The sequence below is a fragment of the Castor canadensis genome, chromosome X (assembly GCF_047511655.1).
Source record: "Castor canadensis chromosome X, mCasCan1.hap1v2, whole genome shotgun sequence".
NCBI classification, from domain to species: domain Eukaryota; kingdom Metazoa; phylum Chordata; class Mammalia; order Rodentia; family Castoridae; genus Castor; species Castor canadensis.
The window spans coordinates 132,595,280-132,615,437 of NC_133405.1; the positions used below are offsets into that span (position 1 = coordinate 132,595,280).

Here is a 20,158-nt window from a genome sequence, read left to right on the forward strand (position 1 = left end):
CTTTTTAAAGGTCAATTTTAAGTGCTGAAGTGTTGTTTTCACATTATTTAACTTTTGTTAAAGTTTAGGAGAAAGTTTTTGTGATTTTTATAGTTTTTTAGAAAGATGCCTAATTAAAGCCATGGTTGCTTTGTATGGCCCATATTTGTAAGGAATCTTAGTTATCTTGTCAGTGGAGTGGCCATTGAGGGGCTCCAATCCCATAAGATCCTCTGTGGTTGAAGTGCTGCTTGGATTTTTTTTTTTTTGGTGGGTTGGAGTTTGAAATAAGGGCTTCACCCTCACGAAGCAGGCACTGTACCACTTGGACCGCACCTCCAGTCCATTTTGCTCTGGTTATTTTGAAGATGAGGTCTTGCAAAGTATTTGCCTGGGCTGGCCTTGAACTGCAATCCTCCCAATCTCAGCCTCCTAAGTAACAAAGATTACACGCAGGAGCCATAAGTGCCCAGCTGCTGCTCGGATTTTTTAAAGCCTTTTTAACGTAATTTTTGTTGGTTTTATAAGAGTTTAAGAGTCATAGAATGTTACATTTTGGCTAAGGCTGGCTAAGATAACAAAACTAAAATGAGTTTACACAGCAAAGCTATCTTAATATAAGCAAGAAAGCAGAAGGGAGAAAGAATATACCCAGAACCAAAATCTTTATAAGTTAACCCTGTAATTGTAGTTTAGAATAAAAAAAGGCATGCGTTTAAAATTTTTCCCTAAATTATGGAAATCTAAGAATAAAATATTCTCTAATAACCCTAATGAAAGAACCTGGTTAGGCAATTTAGAATTTTGTTTTTAAAGCAAGCTCTAAAATAGAGAATGAAGATAAACTCAAAAATCCTCATGAGTAGTAGAAGAAAGGTCTTAGCAGCCAGTGTTCTGACAGACTTGGAAGCTTGATGTTAGGTGGAGTGATCACAAGAATATAAGGAGAGAGAGTGAAAGATGAAGTTGTTATTATTTTAGCTTCTTACTGTCAATAGTGGCAAAAGTGAAAACAGTAGTAACAGTAAGTTTCTACCATGGGAGTTAGATATTTGAGGGTCTGGAAAGTGTGCTGTTGGGAATTTTTTTCCAGAAATGGGCCAAATATCTTTCACGTCCTATGTGTCTTGGATTGTTCCAGAACTTTGGGGAGATGAGTGACTCAGGTGTGAGAAGACTAACCTTATTTGTCACCTTCCTGATAAGCTGCAATCCTCCCTAGCAACCTAGGGATAAGACATGTGCTAAAAGGTGTTTTGCTTTTTATAATGACTGAACACTCCTGGGCATTACCTCAAGAGCCACAGGCCACCACTGGGTCTCAGAAGCAATTCTTCGTTTTTTGTTAAAAAAAAATGGCAGCTTCAGTAACTGACTGATCAACCTTAAAGGTTCCATCTGGCCAACCCCTTTGTTCCATCTCACTTGGGGACAAGGTATTTAGCACCTAATGGAAGTTTATCTTTGGAGCTTTCATGTGAAACTCTCATTTTCTAAAAAGTGGTTTTCCAAAAAGGTATAAAACAGTGGTGGGTCCCTAAGTGTATCCAGAAGTCCTCATAAGGCAGGGAATGAGAGCGAAAGCTGGAGAAACAGGGAAAAGAGGCAAAGCAAAAACAAGTTAACTTGCAGGCAATGCTTCGCCTCTTACCTGGTTATGCAGGAACAGCATGACCTCCTAGCTGGCTCAACTAAACTTTTAATGCAAGACAGGAGTATAGGAAATTTCCTACAGAGTCAACTCCTCAACTAATTATGCATGGTTTTCGTGATTCTTGAATCCATTGGAGAAAAAAATTTAAGATGATTCTTGAGGTAAAATATTTTATTATGAAATAAGTCTAAGCAGTGAGGAGTAGGAAGAGAAGAAAATGCACCCCAAGCAGAGGGGAATATGAAAGCTTGAGACACAAAGGATAGTTTTCCTACCAAGACTTTTTGCAAAATCTGAAGTAGGTTAGGGAGTTTTCTTTAAAGCTCTTCTTAGGGGTTTGGTTTTCTTTTTTGTTTTTGTTTGTTTTTTTTTGTTTGGTCTGGACATGATGTCTCTCAAAGTATTTGCCCAGGCTGGCCTTGAACCACTACCCTTCTTAACTCCCGAGTAATTAAGATTACAGGTATGAGTCACCAACAACTGGTCAGGCACCTGGCAATTTTAATCATTTTTCAGTTGTAATATTTTGATGTCATTATCCAAGCCTGGAGACATTGGGTATGGTATTACTTTACCATACTTTACTTTTTCAAAGTGTCTTGTTACATGGGTGCCTGATTTTTGTAACTTTTATGGTCATATTTTGATCAAAAGAATTGCTGTACCAGGCATTTGTAGTTTCCACGGTGCATGAAATCATCTGAGATCAGCTCAGAGGAATTGCACAAAAAGTTTTTTTAACCATATATTGTAAATTAATAAGGAGAAATATGCTGGAAGAAATGCCTGCTTGTGTTTTCTTCAAGATTATTTAGTGCCATGTTTAATTTTGTAGTCTTAGCTCCTGATTCTGGCTTCCTTTTGTCTCCCATGCCACCTGTCCCACTTTTAGCCTACTTCAGTATGATCAGATTATCACTCACTTGGTTATTTAACAAGCTTCCATCAAGAATCTTTTCTGAGTTTTTTGTTTGTTTTGCCTTGCTTTTGGCAGTACTGGGGTTTGAACTCAGGGCCTCTTCCTTGCTAAACAAGCATTCTACCACTTTAGCTATGCCCCCAGCCCTTTTTGCTTTTTAGGTTTTTTTTTTCAGATAAGGTCTCACACTTTTTGTCTAGGACTGTCCTCAGACTATGATCCTCCTACCTCCTGTGGTCCTGAGTAGCTGGGATTACAGAAATGTACCACTATGTCCAGCTTGTGTTTTGAGAAAGGGTCACGCTATCTTGTTTGCCCAACCTGTCGCTCAACAGTGATCCTCCTATCTCTGCCTCCTTAGTAGTAGTAGCTGGGATTACAGACACACCATCAGGCCCTGCCTCTTTCCTGAGTTTTTGAGTTCTCTTGTAGACAACCTGAAAAAACACATGCACAAATGACTTTCTTGAGCCATACCTCAGACCCGTGATGAACACTATGAAAGTTTCCTAGATAACTGTTTATGCCTCTACAGTTACTTGCCTGAAATATGCATTATCTCTTAGCAAGGATACAATATGAGGCTTATTAGTGTTATTAGGGACATATTTATGTTTTAGCAATTGAAAAAGAAGGGAAAATGTAAAATTTCCCCCCAAACATTCCTCATGTGAATATCTGATAATAAGAAGTTCTGAATGAATGAATGTGGTGTCCTTTCAAATCTAAACACTACCTAAGAATTTACTAGGAACTTGAAAACAAAACAAAAAAAACATGGGAACACCATGTGTGGCACCCCTCTTTACCTACAAGGATAATCATGTACACTGTGATATGTCTAGTTTATCACTTACCTAATAATTAGCAAAGCTCCCTAAACAATCTTCATGGTCGCTGTGCTCTCTTGAAGAGAACGTGAAAAATAGAAACATACAAAACTGTGCTTCAGGATACAATTTGCTCTACCAGGACATCTGCCCCATTCTTTTTCCCATGACTATTATTAAGGGACACTTCAACTTTACCTAGATTCTTGGATTATTTCAGATTTAACAGTATTTCAGGAGTGCCCATCCTTTGTTGACCTGAAACATGTCAAGTATCTACTGGACTGGCAGGTCGACAACAATGACAACAACCCAGAATACAATAAATCCCTCAATATTCACAGGATCAATAGAAACCTTCTTTACCATGTGAAACGTGTAACCTTGTCTTCACTAGCATTGATAAGGGCACCATCATTTCCTACCTGAATACCTGCAACAAAATCATGATTACAGAAAGTGTTTGGGGCAGAATCAACACTTCCCAATGTGTATGAAAATTGGATGTCCTGTTCTTTGAATGGACCAACATCAGACTTTCCTGCATATCAGCAATATTCCACTCGATGTCTTTTTTTTTTTTTTTTTTTTTTGGCTCTCTGAGATGTCTTGACCTGTCTCTGGAAAACGCATCATGGAATAACTATGAGATACATTTATTATCTTACCTATACATTTGCAAATTCCCAAGCCACTGCATCATTTCAAGACCTATCTACACTACTACCTAAATATTATAGTTCTTAACCATGTTAAGAACCATGTTACTTCCATGTAACAGAACTCACTACCTTGAGAGGATTCGTGCAAAAATTCCATGGGCAATGTCTCAAAGACATACACTGTGAAAACTGTGAGGATCCCTAATGCCTTACCCCTGCAAACATTAAATATGTTTTGCTTTACCTGTAACCTGAAAATTGCCTAAACAATTATATTATTTTGGGACTGAACTCTACTTATTGGATACTTGCAGATGTCCTCAGAGGAAGCCTTATAAGAAAATTCTTATTTTCCTTAGGGAGCACCTGAAAAAATTCCACTGTCAGTATCACAGTGATAGATGCTATGAAAGTTACTGGATCATCCCTCCTTATGTCTCTACCGCTATGAGAAGTAAATATACATTGACTATCAGTGAGGATACAATAAAATCTGATGCTTGCTAGTAATATGATGAAGATGTTTGTGTTTTAGCTGCACGCATATTAAGAAGGGGTGTAACTATAACAGTATCCAAGACATGCATCAAATGAACTTGAGAGATGATAAGGTGTCTAATTGAGTGAGTGGGGCACCATCTCATACACGTACTATAGCCAAGACCTTCATAAAATACCTGCAAAAAAAACCCATGGTAACAACAGATTAGGTACACCCTCCCCATTTATCTGGTTATTGAAGATCAGATGGTCTCACTGTGGTATGACCACTTTATTATTTACCTGGTTATTAGTGAGGTTCCCTCAGTAATCTTTTGTGGATCACTCTGTCTCTTGATGGGAAACAGGAAAAACATAGATGTAAAAAACACTTTTCAGAATATAGTCTGCACACTAACACAATGCCTGCCCATTCTTCTAAGGGATCTCTCAACTGTACCTGGATAACTGGATCACAAGGAGCTCAAACCCTAAACTCCCAAAGAATCAATGACCCAATGAAGAAATGAGCAAATGAATTGAACAGAGCTTTTTCAAAGGAAGGAGTCCAAATGCATGAAGAAATGCTCAAAATCCCTGGCCATAAAGGAAAAGCAAATCAAAACCATGTTAAGATTCTACCTCATTTGTTGAGGTAGAAATGACTATCATTGAGAACCCATACAACAAATGTTGGTGAGGATTTGGGGGAAAATGAACCCTTTTACACTGTTGGTGGGAATGTAGATTGGTATAACTACTATGGAAAACAGTATGGAGGCTCCTCAAAAAACTAAAACTAGAACTACCATATGATCCAGCAATACCACTCCTAAAGATATAACCAAAGGAATGTTGTCAGGTTACAATAAATACACCTGCACATCCATGTTTATTGCAACATTTTTCACAATAGCTAAACTATGGAAATAGCAAAGATGCCCACAACTCATAAATGGATTAAGAAAATATGGTATTTATATACAATGGAATTTTTCAAAAGCCATTAAAAAGAATAAAATTTTGTCATTTGCAGGTAAATGGATGGAACAGGAGAAACATTTTAGCCAAGTTCAGAAAGCCAAAGGGCACGTGCTTTCTCTCATATGTGAAATATAGGCCCATTACAAATACATGCAATAGTATGAAAAACAGGCCACTAACTAAGTCACTAGTGACTAAAGGGAAGTCATTAATGGGAGAGGGAGGGTAAAAGAAGGAAGTTAAGAAAGTTTATATAGTTGATGTACTTTCTATACAAGAATGAATATAGAATTTTTAAACCTATTGAAATCACCATAAGAAGTCTAAGATAGAAAGGAGAAATTAGAGGGGATGAATCAATTTGGGTGATAATACATATATACATGGAAATGTTACAATGAAACCCCCTGTATAGCTATCTTAAACAAACAAAATGACTTTTTTCAAAAATGGAGAACAGGAAAGTAAAACAGGTCTTATCTGGGTTGACATGAGTGGGAGGGGGAAGGGTATAAGGAAACAGTGTAGGAGGGTAAATATGGTGAAAATATTATGTACTTGTGTATGAAAATGGAAAAATGTGATCTGTTGAAACTATTCCAGGAATTGGAGATGGGGGATAAAGGAGAATGATGGAGGGGGTGAATTCAGTTATAATATATTGTAAGAACTTTTGTAAATGTCACAAAGTACACCCAGTACAACAAAAATAAAACCAAGTAAAATAAATAAAGTTTAAATCTTCTCTGTAATACATACCACACACACACACACACACACACACACACACACACACACACACACACACAAAGAACTCCAAGGTCAAGGCAGTTTCAGACACCATCATATATTCACTGAACAACTGTAAAAATCCCAGGGCCACTATTGTGGTAAGAAACTGTGACACCTTATCTGAATACTCGCTAATATCTTTGTCACTATTAAGTTTTAAGATTAATTCTCTCTGAGCTATAAAGCAATAAAGTTTGACAGCTACTACTTTTGTTAGTGATACTCATTTCTTACCTGAACTTCACCTGCAAAAGGACATGGTTAGGATAACTGCTCAAGCCAGCATCACCACTTTTCTAGCTATCTGAAAATCATATAGTCACTAATGTGTTTAAGAGATCATCTCTTACCTGGAAACCATCAAAGTCCCATCTTTACTATCACTGTTTATATTACCATAATCTACTGCTTCAAATCTGAAAAATTCCATGGTTAGTACTGTGGTGAGTGCCATCAGAATAACTTAACTGGTCACTTCCAAAATTCCATAGTATCCACTTACTTGGAGCCCATATTCTTTATCTTTTTGTTACCTGCCAACCCCCCTGTTCACTATTACAGTTGTTCATTTCTTTACTAAAATATACAAAAACCTATGGTGACAATTATAAGTAGACACACATCTTTTACAGGACAACCTGAAAATCACATAGGCACTAATATGGTTTAAGTCATCCTTATTAATTAACAGAATACTTTCAAAGTCCCACATTGATTTGAGGTTCGCCAGCAGCTGTTATCTGGATACATGCAAAATACCTTGACCTATTAGTATTTTGTGATGTCATCTCTCAGTCATACCTGCACAAGTCCATGGTATTTACCAGGTTTAGAAAAACATTTCTTACATGGAGACCTACAAATTACCCAGAACATGCCATTGCTAAGGACTTATCATCTCTTATCTGGGTAATTGTAAAATACGTTTGCTACTACCATTGCTTTTTGCACATCGTTTCTTTTAAGGTACCTGAAAATTTTCCATGGTCACCACATTTTTAGGACACCATCACCTCTTACCTGGATAGTCACAAAAATCTCTTTTTCACCACTGTTGTCAGGATCAGCACCATCTCTTGAGTGTTCACCTGCAAAATCCCATCATTACATTTAGGAGTTAATGGAGCCACCACTTCCTTACCAGATCATGAATGTCTCATGGTCACTTTTGTGGTTAGGTTCACCATAATATCTGGAATATCACAAAAAGCCACATTCACTAACATGGTAAGGGATATTATCAACTCCTACTTGTCTACCTGAGAAGTTCTGGCTTTAGTTAGGCCTACTATCATTTCTTACCTGAATATCTACAAAATACCATGGTCACTCCTATAATTAGTTTTGTATCATCATTTGTTAGTTGTATAACTCAGTATCTCATGTTTAATATCTAAGTAAGAGCATCCTCATTTTGTACCTGGGTATTTAGACAACCCAGCAGACATGGTTAGTGACATCTTTTCCCTGAATTTCTTCAAAATGCCTTGGTCACTACAGTGATGAAGGCGCTATCTTCCTTTTACCCTGAATACCTGACAAATTTTATGGTCACTTACTCTCCTGGATAGTCATATTCAAGGTTCTTCATGCTCTGACTTTTGTCCCCTCACCAGCCTCAGCCCCTGCGATTCCCTTCATATATTGTAATGTGAACATTGTGGGCAGTTGAACTTGCCTAAACATTCCTTTGGTATCCTGGTTCCAGGAAGTGTAGTGCTCAAGCTAATCTTCTTCATCTAATGAGAGCTGATTATTGGCGAGTGTTTGCAACTCACTGTTCAGTGGCCTTAAAATTGGCCAAGAAGAAAGGATTTATACAGCAGAAATTGGTAAATGCTGCACATTAGGTCACTTATTTTTAAGAGAATCAGTGAGTAAGTGCTGAATAGAATATGACAATGAATAAAAGAATAAGTAATAAACAGAGATAAATACTACTAAATAATGACAAATCAATCTGGTTTTCTCACAAATTTTTGTGTGACTTTTGTGAATCAAAAAATGTTTCAGCTGGATGCTGGTGGCTGACTCTGTAATTCTAGCTACTTAAGAGGCTGAGATTGGGAGGATAGCTGTTGGAAGCCAGCCCAGGAAAATGGTTCACAAGACCCCATCTCCAAATTAACCAGAGCAAATAGACTGGAGCTATGACAAGTGGTAAACACCAGCTTTGGAAGCATGGTGTTTCAAACCTCAATCCCACCAAAAAAAACCTTTCAGTTTACTCTACATATGCCTTAAAATGTATTATTTTAAAATTGTGATACATAATGAAAAAGTGGCTAAATACTTGTATTATAAATTCATTAATATAACATTAATGCTGAACACGAGCTTATGCAATCTTTATTTGTCCAGTTTATAAGCTTGCTAAGAAAAGACAAACCAATTAAGTAATTATTGTTCTGTAATTGCTGAAAAACTATTTTAAACAAATATATTAATAGATCTAGCCCCCAAATCACTAATATATAAAATCACTGATATATGTTAGTGTGTGTGTATATATATATATATATATATATATATATATACACACACAAACACATCTTACCCATTTGCTAGAGCAAATCTTTTCATTTACTTACCATATGAATTTCTCGTTGCATTTTTTGTGATGACCTAGTCTCCTATCAATAACAACATTTAGATTTCTTGTGATTCTTAATCATTAATTCCTTTGAAAACCAAGTAAAATGTCAAGAGATAGAAGTTGCACCCTGTAGTTCCTGTTTTTAGATCAATAGTATTGGAGACAATTTTATGACAATTCTTGGGAGGAAAAGGTCCATGTGACTACAAACCTGATAATTGTTTCCTTTAGATTGCCCAGAGACTAGTAGAAGCAGAATGCAATAAATAAAGCTGTTTTTTTCATGTTCCAGGTGTTTTCTAATTAAAGCTTCATTATTTCTCCTTGCAATTCCTTTCTTTTCAGCCTGTCCTGATAATAGAAAATAGTAGTCAGGTCAGGATATAGGTGACTTCTAAAGTTAACTCTGTATTTTACATGTCTTGTGTCTTGACTATTATGTCTGGATTTAATTATAATATCATATAATTGCTATAGATGTGATATACTATATATTATTATAAATAACAATAGCAATTATTTTAGGTAATAAGTTTGGAATCTCTGAGGTTAATACTAAAATTACTATTTTGATAATTAAAAAAATAAAGAACACACACACACACACAAAAGGCTGTCACTTCTAAGCTATGCTACTTATATTAAAAATGAAATGCTGCTATGGATACTGATTACTTAACACTACTATTTTATCCATTTGTAGAAGTAGGCACTGCAACGCTCACATTTTCTGAGCACAGTGAAAAATATCAGTATCTGTGTATACAGATTTATCACTTTTATATTTATAAAACCTAGCATTGTTAGGAATGATGAAAAGTCCAGGATTTATTGTATGTTTTTCATGTTGGTGGTGGTATGGGTTTTTTATATTGGATTTTGGTGTTTGAATGCACTAGTATGCTATTCAGGTATTTCTTCATTCTCTTTTGTATCATTTTTTTTCTTTTACATAGAAAATGTAACTACATATCAAGGAGAAGGGAATGGTTATACATACTAAGTGGTTATATGATGAAGTATTATATCATAATTAAGAATCATACTTCAGAGCCAGGCGCCAGTGACCCACGCCTGTAATCCTACCTACTTGGGAGGCTGAGATCAGGAAGATCATTGTTTGAGGCCAGCCCAGGCAAATAGTTCTCAAGACCTCATCTCCAAAATAACCAGAGTAAAATGGACTGGAGGTGTGGTTCAAGCGGTAGAGCACCTGCTTTGCAAGCACAAAGTCCTAAATTCAAACCCTGGTCCTGACAAAAAAAAAAAGAATCATACTTTGGAAAATATCAGCTGACTGCTAAAATACCTGGGAAATAATATTTGGAGAGAGGGAAAGATATAAATAAAATACACAGTATAACCCCAAATATATTTAAAAATCATTTACATGGAAGAGTAAGTTGTAAAGAAATATATTAAGTACTTATTTCTGGGAGTAGAGTAATGAGTGATTTTTATACTTCTGTATAGACATTGTATAGCTTGTAAATGTCTACAAGGCATACATATGTGTTGTTAATAGAAGGGAAAAAAACTGTCTTCAAAGTATCATCCTGTTCTGTTGTTGATTACTTTATTGGACAAGAACAAGGTTGTCTGGTGAGGTTGCTATTGGGATTAAGAGGGAGAACATCTGTAACCCCCATCCATAGTTCAATAGTTCAAAAGACCCTGGTTCTTATCCTTCTGCCAAGGCTATTTCTAAAACGTTGCCTGTACCTTTAATTTAGAATTACATTGTGTTGTTACTAATTTTTACTTGTACAACCTTAACACTATAAAAACTGTAATTTTCCAGGGGCATTTGTTTAATTCTTAAGTCCCCAGTACCTATAGGCCTCTAGTGAGCAGACGATACAATACTATTACTGATATGCAAGCTTTGAGGGGCAAATTTTCAAGACTATAGGTCTTATACAAAATAATCCAGAAAGAAGCATTATCTTTGAAATATAAAAGATAATAAAGAGCTAGGCATATAGTGCCTGCCTTTGATCTCAGCTACTTGGGAGGCTAAGGCAGGAGGATTAAAAATTCAAGGCCAGGATGGGAAATTATATCTTAAAATTAAAAAATAAAAAGGGGTGTGGGTATAACTCAGTGGCAGAATGCTTGCCTAAATGTGTGTAGGGTCATTGGTACTGAAATATATGTTAATGAACAGATGAGAACAGTAAGATCATTAGGATCCTCATATAGCCAAAAGCAACCAGGCTGCTAATTTCTCAAAGTATAGCAGGGTTTCTTCACCTCTGCCCTACTGACACTTAAGACCACATAAATTTTTTGTGCATTGGGGTTTGGGTGCATGTACCAATAGCACCCCATTGCCAGTGTTAACAGCAATAAATGTCTCTGAACATTGCCAACGTCCCCTCAGGGATAGAAGTGCCCTCAGTTCAGAACCACTGGATTATAAGAAGAAGTAAAATCAAAATAATGACATTCTTTTATTTTCTCCAAATCATCTGACCAGTGAGACTACTAATGGCAACTCTGCAACAGGTCCTAACAAAACTGGTTCAATACAGAAAATTGTAGTTACACATTTAGCCACTTGAGTAAAAGGTTGTAATTCTTGTCTTCAGTCTACTGCCTATTCCTCCTAGTGAAAGAGTCATATTAAGTAGTAAGTTTCTTGGGCTGGAACCTATTAATGGGCTTCCAGTTGAAATGTAAGAAGCTATAAACTCATAAAGTTGTGCTTATAAGTCAGAGAAAGCATATTCTGGAACACTTTATTTAAGAATTAATGATTGCAATGCACAGAATTTGTGGGACACCCATTCTGCCACTGAAAGAGTCACTGTGATTTGATAGAGTAGAACCAAAGTCTGGTTCAAATCATAGAGCCAAATATTAATAAAAGATCCCTGTCTTGAATTTTTCATTTAATTTGACCAATGCCTCTGAAAAACATTGAATTCATGGAATGTAATTTTAGCTAAAAAGTGGGTTTTATGAAGGAGTCAGTGACTGCAAGCAATAACAAACATACATGATCCCCATAGGCCATAAGCTAGTTACACTCATATTTCAACACTCCTGCCTTTAATTGTGTACTGGTCATGTTTCCTGATTAACTCTGATATGTAAAGACATTGGAAACCATCATTCCTTTCTCATAACAAGAAAAAAGTTGAACAAACTCAAAAATCAATAACTCTTAGTTTTATCAAGAGAACTGAGGTCACAGTCTAAGAAGTACTTCAACTGTTTTTGCTGAAAAGTACTGACTGACTCCTTACTTGAGCCCATGAATTAACTAACCACAGGAGAAAAGCTTGGCATTTATTGTTTCCATTTTGTACTTATTGTTCTTTGTTCACAGGCATTCTTTCCTGCAGTCAACTTGGAATCGAGGAAGGACAGGAATGATAGGTGTCATCTTTGTGACAAGGGACTGAAACTTCCCCTAAGGAACAGTGGAGATTTGCACCTTGGAGCAGGAGCAATCATCTCATGGGAACCAGACTGCTCCCCTCAAGTGATGACAGTGATAACAACTTCTCCAGAACCCTTTTTAGAACCCTCGGACTGAGATAATGGTCAACAAGAACATAGCTGTGACTGGAACTGTTTAACTATGTATGCCTTATCCCCTGCCCCCAGTTCTTTTTCTATTTAAACCTATAACTAATGTTTGTACAGTGAAGATGGCTGAAGATGGGCTGAGTTCTTACTCTGCTTTTTCCCATGCCATGTCCCAAGCCATGTAATAAATCTCCTTTCTCTACCCTTCACCATGCCTCTTTATTTGGGGTATAGAAGTGAATGGCTGGACCTGGCATGTGGAATCCCAGGAGTTTGGGCCTTGGGTAAAAAACTCCAGTTCTAAAATTGCAAACTGCCACCATGGAAACTGGAGAAACATAAACATAGAGAATCACAACTTACCAAGAGCAGAGGCCTCTGAACACAGTAACTGGGAGACAATTAAATGGTAATTGATGAACTGATGAAAGTTCAGTGAGGACTAGCTTGAGATTTAAAAACTACTGGCGGCCCAATTTTAGGAAATTATCCATACTTTTGTGGGGTTTACCTCCAGGAGCCCCACCAAAGGTCAATCTCATACATACGGAAGAAAAATCTCCTCTGCATTGAGCAGTGGGAAAGAAGAAATAACCATTTTTAAACAAGCCTGAGACATGCTAAAATTGGGAAAGTTTGGAACTCATAGAAAAATATTACATCTCAGAGTAACCATGCTTTGGCCCAGGGACTACCCTCACCTGGCCAGGAACCATCCATGCCCCTCCCCACTCATTTCTTATTGGATGGGAATCACCTGGTTCCTCCCTTCTCACCAATTAGCATAAGTTTTAAAAGCACCTAGAGGAAAGAAGCTGACAGACTCCACCTGCACCAACCATGCTCCCTGTTGTATTTCCCTTCCATTACTTTCAATAAACTCCCTTTACACCCACTTATCCTGTCATGGATTCTTCCACAGGGGACACAAGGAATTTGGAAGCCTTCTGATCACAGACTGCACTGACACCATTAACATTTGTGGCAAGCCAACAAGGAGAAATGGTGAGCCCCCAGACCCTGCACTTTAGAGGGTCATTTTTACTTTTTCTAGTGTTCCTTCTGCACAGCCAAGGGAATGGACCAAGCTCTGCCCTCGGAAAATGCGGCTGGGCAATTCAGGGCCCACAGGACCCAGCATTGTCCACCTGACACCTGAGACTCACTCCAAGCCCTGCGAGTGGCACAATAGAGTAGTGCCCTGGCAGGCAGGATGCCATGGTGTCCACCCAGTAGATGTGTGGGCAGCCCCACACCTGGGTCTGGGATCACCTGGCAGAGGCACATGGTTAGCATTGCCAGGTCCGCCCTGGGGATATATGCACCAGGGGATGGACCACATTAATTTATGGTGCCCTTCTCCCTCATTCATCCCCCATCCTGCACCTTGCATGCAGCTCTCACATGCGCACCTGCACGTGCCCTCACTCTATCTGCTCAGGCCAGCAGTCTCTGCCTGGCAGCCTCCAGTTGGAAGGCTCACAGTGCCCATGCCAGCTGGAAGAGGGAGCAGCACAAAAGCACTGCCACTCTGCCTCCACTGGCACCAGTGGGAAGGGCAGGGAGGCTTGTGGCACTGGGAGCAAGGCAAGCAACAGCCCAGGAGCCCACTGTGACTGCGCATGTGCTTGTGTGCTCTCCAGCCCCACCTCTCAGCACAGCCCGAGCATGCAGCCATGCAAGCTTTCCCGTTGCAACCCCATGCCAGCTCCAGCACCACCTCTCAGCACTCCCTGAGCAGCCACACCTTGCGCCAGCTCTCTGGCCCCACCTCTAGCTTGGCCCAGAAGCTCCGCCTAGCCAGCCTACACAACCTAGTCAGCCATCGGTGTCTGCCCAGCTGGCAGAGGCAGCTAACAAGGACCTTCCTCTCTTGTCCAGTTCCCTTGTATGTATACCCACCATACCTCTGTTTGTCCTGGGCACCTAGTCCCAACTCTTGTTTGCACTCTCCTATCCCCAGGGCCTGCAGGGGTTGTGGAAATGTTCAACCCAAGGTCGCATTCCTTTGTCCCAGGGTCACATGCCCTGGGCCCACCAGTAAGTGGCTGATGGGATTAGATATCCTTCACTGTTGGGGTTTATGGGATTAGATATCAGGTTGTAAAGATAGTTTCTAAGTCTCCTTTCTTAAGGGACTCTAACAAGGACTTGCCTGCCTAAGAAATGTGAGGCCATGTGTTCAAGTCCCAACTTAGTTTGCTTCAATTATTTGGTCTATTTATTAGGAACTCATGTGGGCAGTAACACCTGTCTCTCAGGAGGAGATGTCTTTTATTCCTATAATAAATTGATATTTTGAGCCTGTATGTTGCATGTTCCATTTGAGAGACCCTTTGGAGAACCCATGGTGACAGGGAATGCTGCCACCATGATGAAGCCACCATGTTTCCAGCACCATCTTGCCACTCCCTAAGGATAGGAAACTCATGGGTAACACTATTTTGCCATTCTCTAGGAAAATTATAACTAACATGTAATTAAAATTCTCTAAATTAATATAATTTTACATTAATCTGTTAAGAATTAGACAAAGAATAAGGTATTTGTGTTAAAGATCTGTTATAAACTACTTAAGAATCTGGCTAGATAACCTACTAAAATTAATGACAAAAAAAGATTTAAGAGTGCACTGTAAATTAATATGATTGTGTGTCACTGTGTGTGTTTTCTGCAGATGTCTTTGTCTCCTACTAATTGTGGCCACTGAATTTTTATTTATTTACTTATTTTGAGCTCATACATGTGTGCTTAAGCTGACATTTTTTGGCATGCCTAGGTCAATACATCTCTCTGTGTGTGTAGATACCTTTAGGATGGTTCTTAAACTGCTTTTATACAGTTAACGTGTAAAACGGTTGTTTAAAAGGTTATCTACAGTTCTACTCCCAACAAGGCCTAACTATCCTCTGCCTTAAGACTAAAGGAAATTTATAGACAATAATCTGTTTCGTTGTATCATGAGTGAAATTTACATTTAACTCTTTTATAATTAAGTTTATTGACCCATGTGTTCTTGCTGATTACTATTATAAAAAAGATAGTTGAATTTAATTTTCTTCCTAAGTCTTTTAGGGTATAAGGTTGGTAAGAGTTTTATTAACAACAGTGTTGTCTAAATTTGGGATTTTACAAGATAAAAAGTTGTTTTTTACAAGGTTGTTTCAAGATACAAATTAAGGTCTTAGAGCTTATAAGTTTATATATGTGTGATTGGATTGGCTATAATTTAAAGTTTGTCTAGAGAGTTAGAATTCTAAGGTCAAAATTTAAGGTACTAATGTGTATTTTAAAATGCACAGGGGTATAAGAGACTGGCCCTTTGGAGAATGGTAGGAAACTGGGGTACCCTACTACTTGTTCATACACAGACATCTGCTGGAAGCCTTTATAGGCAAGACAGGTCTAGAGGACCTGCAACTGGGACTTCCAAGATATAAGAGGGATGCCTTAAGGATCTTGGACTGATCTTGCTCTCTCTCAAAGGGCAATCTTACTCCTTCCCTTTCCCTCTCTGTCTCCACCAGCCAGCATAGGGAATTCCATTTAGGAGCCCTCGTGCAGTGTGAAGAGATTGACACTTAGGAAAACAGTTCTCTCTCTTAAGGGGTAAATTCTCCTTTCCTTTCCCTCCCTCTCTTTCCACCAGCCAGCATAGAGGAAACCAACATATTCACTTGGCTGTATATTCACTTAAATACTGGGAGTGCTTTGATCCTGCTAACAAAAAAGAAAATATGACAAGCTCTCTACATAGCTCATTTAAATTATTTACTATTGTTTGCATATTGCCTAAATTAGTCTCTTGCCAGATGCAAAATCCCTAAGGTATTTTTCAGTTTACAGTGAAGAAACTAAGTTTAAACTAAGTAAAAATTCTTTTAAATGGTTCTAATAATGCTAGTGCCTTGTATGTGTATCTAAATGTTATAAAATCATTTAGAGTTAGAAAATGTATACATGTAAACAGCTACAGTTCTTTTATCTAAGGTACATTCTATCTAATAAGGTCTTTGACATTTCTATTCTTTATGACAAATGCTAAAAGTTCTGCCACTTGGGTCTGACATCTGTTTGTCAGATTAACAGTGGTTTATCTCACATTGGCTAGATAAACATTGTTTTATATATATGATATGCAGTTGAGCATTAAAATAAGGACTATTTAAAATTACTAACACTGCCTTCTACTAAACATTAAAAAATTTAGGGTTTTTAACTGTCAATACTGTACTGACAGTACTGATAACCACTAACTTATTACTTTATCTAACCAAAATTCAATGTTTAAACTGTGATGTTGCTACTCGCTCCTTTATATATTAGGTGTCTTTGTGTTCTTCAAGTATATAAACCTTCTAAAATAGTTATTAGAAAGGCACTGTACCAAGACAGTGTCCTAACTCCTTTTACAAGTTCGTGCATATGTTCCCAATTGCAATAAGAGGGGTTCAATAATACTACATACAATTTAAGCTAATTAGACTGTTATGTTAATTGCTAAACTGTTAACCATGGTTTCTTTAAGTTTTGTCATTACAGTTCCTATACTTTAGGAACATTTATAGGCAAGTCCATAAAAAATGACTCTAAAAAGTGCTTATCCATCAACCAGGACAAACATCCTTAAGCATAGAAGTTATTTTGTATTTTCCTTGTAAAAACTATATAACTGTTGTCTGCTGACACTTTACAAGTTAAAGGTGTCAATACATCCTCCATGGGACAGACAATTAGATTTAACTAAGCCCAGCCAGCCTAAGAGCAATTTTTTTTAATAAATCTCTTTGTTGCTTAATTTGGCCAAAAAGGTCACACTGGCACTGACCTCTGATCTGTTTGGTGTTTACTTCCCCTCCTCCGTGGGACAAATCTGACTTTCTGGAAGAAACTATGACTTTCTGGGAGAAGCTACTACTGGCTCCAGTGGACAAAACTGCCAAATTGGCAGAATCTTCAGAGATAACTGTTCATAGAAATAGTTTATGAGGATGCAACCCCTGAGTGGTTGGCATCCCCCAACTTCTTAGAAGAACAAGTGACATTCAGCCACCCAAGACAGTTCAAAAGGACTACACAAATGGGGGGACTTCTCCAGATCTAAATGGAGTCAATTATTCCAGACCTCTAAAAGTAACCAAAGCTGAGAGATTTTTAAAAGGGGGCTCTTATGCATGTGCTCTAATATTTAAGGCTTACAGGTTTCTAGCAAAAGGCAAACTCATGTCTTTAGCCAAGGCCTGCTACTTAAGCAAAGGCAATATAACTTTCAATGGTACCTAACTTTTGCTTAGAGACACTGTGAGTCGTCTTTCTACACAGAACCGACTCACTGATGTTTGCCCTCTAATTGGACTGGCACCTTCTCCCTGGTACAACTGGCCTCTAATATAGATCTTATCCCAAATAATCACTCATTAACTGCCTGCTACAATGACAGTCCAAATAGAGGGCCATATAAGTGTTAAAAATAGCTACAGTTATAAACATCTATAAAAGAGTAACCATAAGACTCTATCAACTTTGATTCTTTATCCTTCTGCTACACCTCACAGGGTCCCTTCTGATGCTCCTATCATTGTTCATGTTCAGGGTATGTCTTCTAAACCAAATTTATCTCTTCTAGAATAAAAGCCTTTAGGACCCAAATCATGAGGCAACAGAGCTATCGATCTCTGCAGATGAACGAGGTCTCCATGAGGAACCTTGACTGTGCTGGACAATAATTCAAACACCTTGTATCCAAATGAGCCCCAAGAGAATGAAATAGGAAAGACAATTTCCCCTTACATGTAGTGTCTGCTGCCCCTTGTCAGCTTGAAGCAGATACTTTAGGTGGACGGCCCCCTCTTCAGCAACCCCTGGAAAAGAATTCTTTTAGAATATTGTCTCTGGCATAATTTGAGGCAGGCTAGAATTAGGGAAAGTTTGGAACTCATAGAAAAATACTACATTTCAGATTGACCACACTCTGGCTCAGGGACTGCCCTCACCTGGCCTGGGAACCACCCATGCCCCTCCCAATTCATTGATTTTGGGGTAAGAATCACCTGGTTCTGCCCTGCCCGTGGGTTAGCATAGGTTTTAAAAGCACCTGGAAAGGTGAGGCATGCTCTCTTGGCCTCTAGATTCCACCTGAGCCCCACCATGCTCCCCTTTGTATTTCCTTTCCCTAACTTTTAATAAACTCCCATTACACCCATGTGTCCAGCTATGGATTCTTCCATGTGGGGCACAAAGAATTTGGAAGTCTTCTGCTCACAGACTGAACTGGCACCACTACAAGCCTACAGTGTTCTATTATCTATAACAAGATTTGCCCTCATGCGAAACTACTTTACCACAGCATCCTCTGACCCACGGGAAGAGCAAGGAGACAATGCTAGCCTGTGTTCCTGTCTCACACAATGGGTAGAAGGAAGACAGAAATTCTTCTGATGGTCACAGCTCAGGACCACAAGTCCACATAAAAAAAAAACCTGATATCTAATTATAAGACTGTAGAATGTTTCCCTTCCTCAAAATCTTACCACTACATCAACAGAGCTCCCATATAATAATAGTACCTTACAACTGACAGTGCTAAAACACATTCTATTCAGGAAGGAGTTCTTAGGGATATTTAAAAGACAACACAAAAAAATGGAATAAAGTGAAACTAGAGAAAAGTGGAATCTTTGGTACATGTAGTTATAATAAACTTTAAATGTAGCCCAGCCCCAACCAGATTAGCAAATACCTTACACCGAAAGTCTCATTATCTCAGTTCCTATTTCCAAATATATTATGATATTTGTTAAAGGCAAGAAAAAAATAGTCTGAAGAGACAAAGTCAATATCAGTACCAGACTCTGATATAAGATGGATTTTTGAACTATGTGATAAAAAAACCAACTATGATCAATATATTAAGGGCTTTCTGCTATAATAAGGAATTATTTGGTGTTTGACCCTAAATCCTGGCAAAAAATTTCAAAAATTCTTGGAATTTCCTAAGTAGTGGGAATGTCTGCTTTATGCTAATGAAATAACTCTAGTTGAATCCCAATTAGCTTCAGGATTGGGACTTGTCACCAGAAAGACCAAACACATGATTAAAAGGCTGGAATTTTGGGCCACTCTGACCTCCACAGAGGAAAGGAGGGCTGGAAATTGAGATCAATCACATGACCAATGATTTACATAATCATGCCTGTGTAATAATACCCTATGTTAAAACTGGACACTGAATCTCAATGGCGTTTTCTGACTGATATGACCTTATATAAAGAAAGAACATTAACCTGGGCGCAGGGGGCTCATGCCTATAATTCTAGGTACTCAGAAGGCAGAGATAAGGAGGTCTGTGGTTCAAAGCCAGCCCTGGGAATATTTCAAGGGACCTTATCTTGAAAACACCCAACACAAAAAAGGGCTGGTAGAATGGCTCAAGTGGTAGAGCTCCTGCCTCACAAGCATGAAGCCCTGAATTCAAACCCAGTACTGCCAAAGGAAAAAAAAGGCATTAGAAGAAATAAATGAAGGGAAAATAAAAGCTTTTGTTCTTATTCTTAACCCATCTAATAAATAACTGTTTAACCAAAGTAATAATAATGGCAACAATGTATTGCATAGTTATAGGTTATGGATGAGTGAAAAGAGCAGCAACAATAGTGTGGTACATGGATGGAAGTCATTAAGAGTGGTCTGTTTTAAGGGATCTCTGCTACCAGTGAAGCAGTATAG

General features: G+C 38.2%; 1 long non-coding RNA gene across 1 annotated transcript in view; it reads right to left on the reverse strand.

Moving 5' to 3' along the window:
• Nucleotides 1–20,158, reverse strand: part of LOC141419836 (uncharacterized) — a 42,870-nt gene that overhangs the window by 15,422 nt on the left and 7,290 nt on the right. Inside the window, exons 2-4 of the long non-coding RNA XR_012444550.1 lie at nt 9,108–9,247; nt 7,321–7,388; nt 4,828–4,877 (exon numbers count right to left, since the gene is read on the reverse strand). This is a non-coding gene — a long non-coding RNA (uncharacterized lncRNA). The remainder of the gene's footprint in view (nt 1–4,827; nt 4,878–7,320; nt 7,389–9,107; nt 9,248–20,158) is intronic.